The sequence below is a fragment of the Hemitrygon akajei genome, chromosome 1, assembly GCF_048418815.1.
Source record: "Hemitrygon akajei chromosome 1, sHemAka1.3, whole genome shotgun sequence".
NCBI classification, from domain to species: Eukaryota; Metazoa; Chordata; class Chondrichthyes; order Myliobatiformes; family Dasyatidae; genus Hemitrygon; species Hemitrygon akajei.
Genome location: NC_133124.1, coordinates 212702675 through 212714047, shown reverse-complemented (window position 1 = coordinate 212714047; position 11373 = coordinate 212702675).

The following is an 11373-nucleotide window of genomic DNA, read 5'->3' as shown; positions in this document are numbered from 1 at the left end:
GAACCAGTCTGGCCATTCTCCTCTGCACTCTCTCATTAACAAGGCAATTTTGCTGACAGAATTCCACTCACTGGATGTTTTTTCTTGATTCACACAACATTCTCAGTAAACTCTAATGTCTGGTGTGCGTGAAAACGCCAGGAGTTTCTGAGATACTCAAACCACCCCGCCTGGCACCAGCAATCATTCCATGGTCAAAGTCACATTTTTTTCCTCAATTCTGATGTTTGGTCCAAACAACAACTGAACCTCTTGACCGGGTCTGCATGCTTTTCTGTATTGAGTTGCTGCCACATGATTGGCTGGCTATATATTTGCATTAATGAGCAGGTGTACAGGCATCCCTAATAAAGTGACCACTGAGTGTGTTTCTCTTATTTAAAGTGGCAGTGAGTGGAAAAACTGGGAACTACAGACTATCTGCTGTTGAGGAACTAAATGGCGGTTGAATAGCTTGAAATTTACACTGATATAGAAGGGCTAATATAGAACGTGCCCCTATGCTATCATATAAAGTTGAAAGTTCAAAGTAAAATTATTGTCAAAGTGTGTATACTTTCAGTGATTACTTCAATAGGAATTCTATTCTTAACAAGAATCAGTCAGGTTTTAGAATTCAGGGTTTCCCAACCTGAGGTCCACAGGCCCCATGGTTAATGGTAGGGGTCCACGGCATTAAAAAAGCTGAGAACCTCTATTTTAGATCAAGTTATAGTACAGAAACTGCATTCCTTAAGGTAGTGCAAAAATAGAAATAAAGAAGTAAAGAGTGGCAAAGAGTGGTTGTAGACGGGTCATATTCTGCATAGAGGTCGGTGACCAGTGGTGTGCCTCAGGGATCTGTTCTGGGACACTTACTCTTTGTGATTTTTATAAATGACCTGGATGAGGAAGTGGAGGGATGGGTTAGTAAATTTGCTGATGACACAAAGGTTGGGGGTGTTGTGGATAGTGTGGAGGTCTGTCAGAGGTTACAGCAGAACATTGATAGGATGCAAACACGAGGAAATCTGCAGATGCTGGAAATTCCAACGACACACACAAAATGCTGGTAGAACACTGTTCCTGAACCTGGTGCTTCGGGACCTAATAATCCTTTATGTCCTTCCTGACGGCAGCAGTGAGAAGATAGCATGGCCAGGACGGTGGAGGACCTTGATGATGAATACTACTTTCTTGGATCAGCACTCCCTGAGCATGTACACACTGGTGAGGGAGAGCTTTTCCTGTGATGGACTGAGCTGTATCCACTACTTTCTGCAGGCCTTTTCATACCTGCGATTTGCTCTTTCCACACTAGACTATGACACAACCAGTCAAAGTTCAAACTTCAATGTTCAAAGTAAATTTATTATCAAAGTACATATATATCATCATGTATATCACTGAAATTCATTTTCTTGTGGGCATACTCAATAAATCTATAGAATAATAACAGCATCAATAAAAGACCACCCAACTTGGGTGTTCAGTCAGAGTGCAGAAGGCAGCAAACTGTATAAATGCACAAAGAAAGAAATATTAATAAATAAATAAGCAATAAATATCGAGAACATGAGATGAAGAGTCCTTGAAAGTATGTTCAGTGGTTGTGGGAACATTCCGATGATGGGTTAAGAGAAGTTGAATGAAGTTATCCCTTTGGTTCAAGAACCTGATGGTTGAAGGGTAATAACTGTTCCTGTAGATGGTGGTGTGATGTCTGGGGCTCCTGTACCTTCTTCCTGATGGCAGCAGTGAGAAGAGAGCATGTCCTGAGTGGTGGGGATCCCTGATGATGGATGCTGCTTTCCTGCAACAGTATGTCATGTGGATGTGCTTAATCATGGGGAGGATTTACCTGTGATGGACTGGGTTGTTTCCATTACTTTTTGTAGAGCGATACTCTCCTCTGTGATAGAAGTTTACTGACAATATTTTCTTTTTAGTCATGGTTGATAGGGTCATGGCCTGAAATAATAAATTTACCTTTTGCTGCTTGACCTGTTGAGTTCCTCCGCCATTCTGGTCATTGTACTAGATAGTTGTGGGAGGTGTATGGGGGTGTCCAGGGAGGTGCAGCATTTCTGGTGAAGTGACTTGTTGCATCAATTTTGGGGAAGCTCACTCACCTTTGGCCCCCACTGGACACCCAACTCTCAACTCTGTCTCCAAGTGGCTGTTTGCATGCGACGGTGGCCACACCCCGGTACACCACTTCGACATGCGGGCTAAACCAGCCGAGGGGAGACGGCAGTCTTGTACTTCTGTGAGTTAGGGACACGCCTGTCCTAGCATGTGAAGTCAGCTCTGGCAGACTGGGCAGCTGAGATCTAAATACAGTGCCATCCAACAGTCGGGAAGGTGGTTCTGGAATATTCCATGGAGAGCAAAGCACATGACAAGTCACAGAAGATCTCATGGTCATCCACTACAACCAAGGAAGACCCCAGTTTGTAATGCTTGTTCACACCTCTGGACCTGGACTTCTGAGGCTGAGAGAGAGGACTTGCCCCAGTGCAACAGATTTTCCACTTTAAAAACTCCTCTGCACGGGTTTCTGACATAGTCATCGGACACGATGGACAACCACCACACAATTGTGGATAACTTCACTCACCACAACTCTGAACTGATCCAACAGCCTACAGACTCATTGTCAAAGACTCCACAATTAATGAGTCTACAACTTAAGTTCTCAGTATTTTTTTCATTTTTTACTCCAATTTGTGTTCTTTTGCTCTTTGGTTGTTAGTCTTTGATTACATATTGTTTTTTCATTCCAGTAAATACCTGCAAGAAAATGAATCTCAGGGTAGTATATATTAGCATTCACACTCATTGGCCACTTTACTAGGGACCTCCACTGAAGGCATGTTCATGGTCTTCTGCTGCTGTAACCCAACCACTTCAAGATTTGACACACTGTGTGCTCTAAGATGCTCTTTGTTGTAATATGTGGTTATTTGAGTTACTGTCAGCTTCTTGTCGGTCTGACCCAGTCTGGCCATTCTCGTCTGACCTCTCTCAATAACAAGTCATTTTCACCCACTTGCTGCCACTCACTGGATGTTTTTTTTTTTGTGTTTCATATAATTCTTGTCAGTCTCTGTAGGGGTTCCTAACCTGGGGTCCACAGACCTCTTGCTTAACGGTATTGGTCCATGGTATTGAAAAAAAGGTTCAAAACTACTGCTGTAGAGTCTGTTGTGTGTAAAGTTCCCAAGAAATCAGCAGTTTCTGAAGTACTCAAACCACCCCATCTAATAGCAACAATTATTCCACATCAAAGTTGCTTAGATCACACTTCTGCAGCATTCTGGTGTTTGTTCTGGACACCGATTGAACCTCTGCATACTTTTATATATTGAGTTGCTGCCACGTGATTGATTGGCTGACTAGATATTTGCATTAACGAGCAGGTGTACAGGCACAGCTAATAAAGTGGCCACTGAATAATTATGTAGTTTGACAATAAACTTATATATATTTTGCTATTTTTACTGAAACGTAGTGCGTCAGTAAATAAAGGTCAGTTGCTCAATATCTTCTTGACTACATCATAAAATTATCAGAAAACAAATGTCTTACTTTGTTGTCAGTCCTGATGCACTCACACTACATGTTGTACCAGGGTTGTAAATATACCTTTAAAAGGTTATTGGCTTGGCCATAAGGAATGAGAGGTTATGTAACTTGATTGTTCTATAACATGATTCTCTTTATCTCTGACTTTTTACCAATAGCTTTGAGATTACACAGAGATATTAGCCAATAAATCAACAAATAGATGTCACAGAGAAGCAACTTTATTGAGCACTCAACTCCAGTGCACTGTGTGATCTTCAGTTCTCCAGTTTGTAATACACCACCTTCTTCATTTCAATTCAAGTCAAGTTTAATTGTCATTGACCCATACATGAATACAGCCAAATGAGACAACATTACTCCGGGGTCAAGGTGCAAAACACAGCAGTAACAATCTCACACAGCACAAAGCACACACACATAGCACGCATAAGATAGAACGATACAGCCACTCAAAAAAGAGACCAAACTCAAGCCATCCAATGCCGCCAAAATCTGCAGACCACCACAACAGAGTTTCTCTTCTGTCCAGTGAACACTAGTGGGGGCAGAGGGGGACGTGGTTTGGTATGAGGGAAGCACCAACTCCAGCCTGGGCGCCCCCTGGTGGCACCAGCCCTGATGTCTCTCCAGAGCAGCTGTAAGTTGGCAACACTGTGGCTTGAAGCCTTTAAACTCTTTTTTTTTGCTGATTTTGGCTTCAGTACATTCCCTCATTTCTTTCTTTTCTTTTCATTATGTCTTTTGCCACAATGAATGCCCTGATCTCATCCCATGTATTCAATATTTTGCAGCGATTTGCTCCACTGTGTGATGAGCTGAGACTCAGGCTATGGGCCTACTTCAGCTGCTCCTGCTCTGGGACTATAGACTCAGTTTGGTTCTGACTGCTGTTGCTTGCTTATGTTTGCATGATTTGTGTTATTTTTTTTCTCTCTCTGCTCATTGGTGTTGGTCTTTATTTTTAAAATTGGGTTCTTTCAGGTTTCTTGTTTTGTGGCTGCCTGTAAGCAGACAAATCTCAAGGTTGTATAACTTATACATACTTTGAACTTTGAATGTATGGCCAGTTTTGAGCAATAGTGAAGGTAGGGGTGTGCAAACTGTGCATTTGAATGCACCCCAATATAATAAAACTAGAGATCTGTTTTTGGGGACAGGTTAGGAATATGGAGTGATATCGAGGAGTTTAGAGGTCAGGCAGGAGAATAGGCCTCAGTTCCACATTTGAAGGCCTTTGGCATGGATTTGTGACGAGGAACATCCATGGACAGATGTTGGGTTGAGGATGAAGACCAGAAAGGACGAGGGCCAGTGGCTGCCCAGGTGACCAAGCCCCCTCCAGATCTGTGGGTTCCAGGATCAGAGGTCTGCACGGGCAGGAAGTACAAGGGTCAGTAACACTCTACGCACATGAGTCAGCAAGTCTGAAGTTTGAGGCCTGGAGTTTGGAGTCCTGTCATCACTGTCCTAGGGTCGGTACCACAGATCAAAGGTTGATGTGAAGTCCAGAAGTTGAGGCCCAGTAGCCAAAGTGAATCTGCTAGTCCTCTGGAGAAGTCTGTTATTCTGCGACTCCACTGGAGGTTGGAGGCCTGGAGTCAACCTATCCTGGGGTTGGAGGCCTGTCTGTGTGTGTGTGAGTGGGTGGGAGGCTGGGAGGGAGGAAAGGAGCCTGTTTTGTGGTTGATAATCGCAAACACGAGATCATCTGCAGATGCTGGAAATCCACAAGAAATGTTGGAGGAACTCAGCAGGCCAGGCAGCATCTATGAAACTGAGTAAAGTCAACATTTCAGGCCGAGACCCTTCATCAGGTCTCGTTTAGCAGGTCTGGGCGAGCACATGGTTGAACAGTCTGAAGGCAGCAGATATCGCAGAGAGGGAGCAGTGAGAAAGGGTTTCATTGAATTCCCATTGAAGGGAACATTTAAACTTCTTCAGGATAGGCATCCCGTGAAGAGACTTCACAGCGGTAGTAGTAACACGAGCAAGAGAAAATCTGTAGATGCTGGAAATTGAAAGCAACCCACACAAAATGCTGGAGGAACTCAGCAGGCCAGGCAGCATCTCAAAATGTTGACTGTTTACTCCTTTCCATAAATGCTGACTGGCCTGCTGAGGTCCTCCAGCATTTTATCTGTGTGGCCTTGTTTTGCGATTGTTGTTTTGTTGCTGCTGTCCTATTGTTGTTCCACTGAACATTGTGGACATGCTATGTTGGTGCCAGAATGTGCGGCAACTCTTGTGGGCTGTCCCCAGCACATCCTGAGGTTCTCTTGGTTATTAACTCAAAAAAATGCATCTCACTGTGTGTTTTGATGTACTCATGATAAATAATTCCGTCGAGGCTTGACAAGAAGCTCAGAGACCTCGGCCTTCATCCTGCCTTGTGCAGCTGGATCCTGGACTTCCTGTCAGATTGCCGGCAGGTGGTAAGAGTGGACTCCCTCACCTCTGCCCCTCTGACCCTCAGCAAGGGTGCCCGTCAGGGCTGTGTACTAAGCCCCCTCCTTTAATCTCTGACTATGTCACCATTCATAGCCCCAATCTACACTGACGACACTACACTGATTGGCCTAATCTCAAATAATAACAAAGCAGCCTGCAGAGAAGTCATCACCCTGATACAGTGGCGTCAAGAAAACAACCTCTCTCTCAATGTCGCAAAAACAAAGGAGGAATGGAGACGGGCTAACCCCTATTGACATCAATGGATCTGGGGTTGAGAGGGTGAACAGATTTAAGTTCCTTGGCATACACATCACTGAGGATCTCACGTGGTCTGTACATACCGGCTGTGTGGTGAAAAAAGCACAACAGCACCTCTTTCACCTCAGACGGTTGAAGAAGTTTGATATGAGTCCCCAAATTCTAAGGACTTTCTACAGGGGCACAATTGAGAGCATCCTGACTGGCTGCACCACTGCCAGGTATGGGAACTGTACTTCCCTCAATCACAGGACTCTGCAGAGAGTGGTGCGGACAGCCCAGCGCATCTGTAGTTGTGAACTTCCCACTATTCAGGACATTTACAAGGACAGGTGTATAAAAAGGACCTGAAGGAACATTGGGGACCTGAGTCATCCCAACCACAAACTGTTCCAGCTGCTACCATCTGAGAAACAGCACTACAGCATAAAAGCCAGGACCAATAGGCTCCAGGACAGCTTCTTCCACCAGGCCACCAGACTGATTAATTCACACTGACACAATTGTATTTCTTTGCCATATTGACTGTTCTGTTGTACGTACTATTTATTACAAATTACTATAAATTGTACATTGCACCTTTAGACGTAGACATAACATAAATATTTTTGCTCCCCGTGTATGAGAAGGATGTAAGAAATGAAGTCAATTCAATTAATTTCAATTCAATACACCATGTCCGTATCCCTCCATCTTCCTTACATCCACGTACTTATCCAAATTATAGATACGACACTTGCTTAGATGAATGGTGCTTATATGGAAATACTAAAGCATAATGGATAAATGCAGAAGTATAATGATAAATAGCGTTGTTGTCTAATGAAGCTGAAATATGCTGTGGAGATTGATGTTAGGTCTATGCCATGTCTTGTAATATACAAATGACTTGGATGGTGCAGGAGTACAAGTTTCGACATGTACAGTACATATACAAATGTTGATAACCTAGCAAAGACTGAACATGATAGTTTGTGAATTTCATTTGGATTTTGTCAGATTGGTAAACCGAGCAGACAAATGATCAATGCCATTTAATGGGAATAAATATGAATTTTTTAGAAGTTTGAAGCCGTACCACACAGCAACCCCTAATTTAACCCTAGCCTAATCCCGAAATAAGTTACAAGTGACAAATTCACTTACCAGCTGTGGTGTACTTCAATATGGAGAGACAGCATCATATATTTCTATTATTATTATCATAATATTTTATTAAATATACATTTTGTGTGTTCCTCTAGCATTTTGTGTATTGCTCTGATATAATATATTGTACTATTTATTATAAATTATGCTGTTCTAAATGGTAGGGACAATCCAAGAACAGTGGGATATATCCTAGTAATAACTTATGAGTCTTTGGTTAGACCTGCAGTGTCAACTAAGATCAATAAAATTGAGAGTGCAGAGAAAATTTGCAAGGATGTTGCCGGGTCTTGGGTCCTGAGTCATAGGGAAAGGCTGAATAGGTTAGGATTTTATTCACTAGAGCAGGGGTTCCTAAGCTTTTTTATGCCATGGACACTTTCCACTAACCGAGTCGTCTGTGGACCCCAGGTTGGGAAACCTAGAACATAGGAGAATGAGGAGAGACTTGATAGAGGTTTACAAAACTTATCAGGATAAATGCAAGCAAGTGTTTTTTCCAATGAGGTTGGCTGAGACTAGATCTAGAAGATTAAGGATGAAAGGTGAAATGTTTCAGGGGAATATGAGGGAGAACTTCTTCACTCACTGAGTGGTGAGAATGTTGAACTAGCTGCCAGCGTAAGCAGTAGATGCAGGTTTGATTTCAACATTTAAGAGAAATCTGGATAGGTACATGGATGGGAGGCATATGGAGAACTGTGATCCAAGAGCAAGCCTATGGGGCTCGGCAGTTTAATAGTTTGGCACAGACTGGAAGGGCCATAGGGAATGTTTCTGTGCTGTAGTGTTCCATTACTCTATAAGTACACACAACTCCACATAACAGAAACAACTCAATGAATGCACTAACTCATCCTAACTGACAAAGAACAGTTTGGAGTCACCTGAAAGAAAGCAAGAAAGACCAGAACTTCCTTCAAATGGAAAAGAGTGAGAAGAATCTAAAAAAAAAAATTGTAAATTTCGGAAAGAAATAGACAGAGAAAATAGTGGAAGTTTTCTTCCACAGAATGTGAATTATTAGTCAATAGTCTTTGTGTTCCCAGGAAGAGGAATGAGAGTTGATTGGAAGAATAGTGTTCGATGTGTGGAAGTCATAAAAGGATGGAGGCACAGGTAGATGACAAGGAAGAGTACAGATATCTCCAGCAGAACACAGGTGGTGCCATCACAAACATATTGGGGTGAAAAGACATTTGAGCATGAAAGGTCAGGAAGATCGTATCAGTAGCCCATGTGACAAAGCTAATGAAGAGGAGGAGGTAAGCTGATAAGGAGGATTATAGTATTTAGACAGCGGTAGAATGTATAAGCAATTAGATCTTTCAGTCTGACCAGTGGCTGTATGCTCAGTGGCCACTTCATTAGATACACCTGTACATTAATACAGGTAGAGTCAGAATCATAGGAAAGTACAGAACAGAAATAAGCCCTTCAGCCCATCTGGTTTGTGCCAAGTCATTTAAACTGCCTACTCCCACCGACCTGCACTGGGACCACATCCCTCCACATCATTCCCATCCATGTACCTATCCAAATGTCTCTTAAACATGTTCACTCAACTTGGACGAGTTTGCATAATATCGAATTAGTCAATCATATGACAGCAACTCAATGCATAAAAAACATGGTCAAGAGGTTCAGTTGTTGTTCAGACCAAACATCAGGAAGAAATGTAATCTAAGGGACTATGACCGTAGAAAGATTGTTGGTGCCAGACGGGGTGGATTGCGTATCTCAGAAACTACTGATCTGCAGGGATTTTTCTCACATAACATTCTCTAGAGCATGTACCCCTTGATGAATGGTAGGGGTCCATGGCATAGAAAAGGATGGGAATCCCTGCTCTAGAATTTATAGAGAATGTGAGAAAGACAAAAAAAAAATCCATTAAGCAACAACTCCGTGGGTGAAAATGTCTGGCTAATGAGGAGAGTGGCCAGACGGGTTGAAGCTGACAGGAAAGCCACAGTAACTCCAGTAACCATGCTTTACAATAGTGGTGTGCAGAAGAGCATCTCTGAATGCACAACATATCAAACCTTGAAGTCCTGAAGAAACGTTGAATATTTACATTTTTCCATGGATGTTGCTTGACCTGCTGAGTTCCTCTACTGTTTTGTGTGTGCACATTGAAGTGGATAGGCTACAGCAGCTGAAGACTACGAACATAAACCCAGTGGCTACTTTATGAGTTACAGGAAGTACCTGATGAATTGGCCATTGAGAGTAACTGCTGGTTATGGAGTCTCACTGCACTAATTATCAGATGAAAAGGGCTGGAGCATAAATCAAAGTTCTGTAAGTACACATGGGCCATTTTCCCTGGGTAGCTATAATAAATAGCCATTTCATAATCAATATCTGGCAGGAGATTGTGTGAGCTGTTTACTCCGCAGGGACTGAGCAAGTACTAACTGAAAATCATATTTCCACGTCCAGCATGGAAACCATTAGGACTTAAATTATCCCTCCTTTACTTTGTTACACACAGTCGCTATACAACTGGAATAACATTTCAAAGCGCGGTATGGGTGTGTAATTGAAATTTTAAAGGGCTGGTGTGATTTATTGAACAATGGACCCAACTAAGACAATTGATCTTAAAAACATGATCACAGAGTACAACTGTTGCATCTGCTGCACAACCAAGATTTACCTACAACTGATCACAGATTGGGAGATTGGGAGACCGCTTCGCTGCACTCCAACACTCCGCCAGCCAGAAAAAGTGGGATCTCCCAATAGCCACCATTTTAATTCCACTTCCTATTCCCTTTCCAAAATATCTATCCATGGCCTCCTCTACTGTCGTGATGAGGCCACACTCAAGTTACAGGAGCACCACTTTATAGACAATAGACAATAGGTGCAGAAGTAGACCATTCGGCCCTTCGAGCCTGCACCGCCATTTTGAGATCATGGCTGATTATATTCCGTCTAGGTACCTCCAACCTGATGGCATCAACGTTGATTTCTTGAACTTCCAGTTATAGCCACCTCCCACCATTCCCCATCCTTGTATCCTTCTCTCATCTTATCCTGGCCTGCCTATTGCCACCCTCTGGTACTCCTCCCCCTTTTTCTTTCTTCCATGGCTTTCTGTCCTCTCCTATTAGTTTCACCCTTCTCCAGCCCTGTATTTCTTTCACCAATCAACTTCCCAGCTCTTTTCTTCACCCATTCTCCCCCCCCCCCGCCAGTTTCACCTATCCCCTGCCACCTTGTGTTTCTCCCTCCACTCCTTCCACCTTTTAACTCCGACTCCTCATCTTTCTTTACTCCAGTCCCGCTGACGGGTCTAGCCCAAAACTTGTACTGTACTCTTTTCCATAGATGCTGCCTGGCCTGTTGAGTTCCTCCAGCATTTTGTGTGTGTTGCAGAACATATTTGGCCAACTTGTGTGGCATTTTGTGGGAGTCCGTCCTTCACTGCGCCTGCGCACATGTGTGTTTGACATGTGGAAGTCACTATAGGGTGGAGGTACAGGTAGATGGCAAGGAAGAGTATGGACATCCCCAGTAGGAAGCAATTGACAGTAAATCAAATCTAAACCTTGAGTTGTGCAGTGATGTAGAATAATGCATAGGTGCCTCAGGCCTTATTTAGTGGAAGAGCCCATTCTTACCATGGACACAGACAAGGTGTCCAGCAGTGAAGTCATCATAAGACTCCAACACCCTATAGACAAGCACTTGAATCACCAAGACATCGAAGGCTATTGGTCTAGTATGGGTAAATGGAATTGCTATAGGTGAGTCCAAGAATCAGAATAAGAATCAGGTTTACTATCACCGCATGTGTAATGGAATTTGTTAACTTAGCAGCAGCAGTTCAATGCAATACATAATATAGAAGAAATAAAACAAAATAAAATAATAATAATAAATAAATAAATAAATCGATTCCTGCATACGTATATTGAATAGACTAAAAATTGT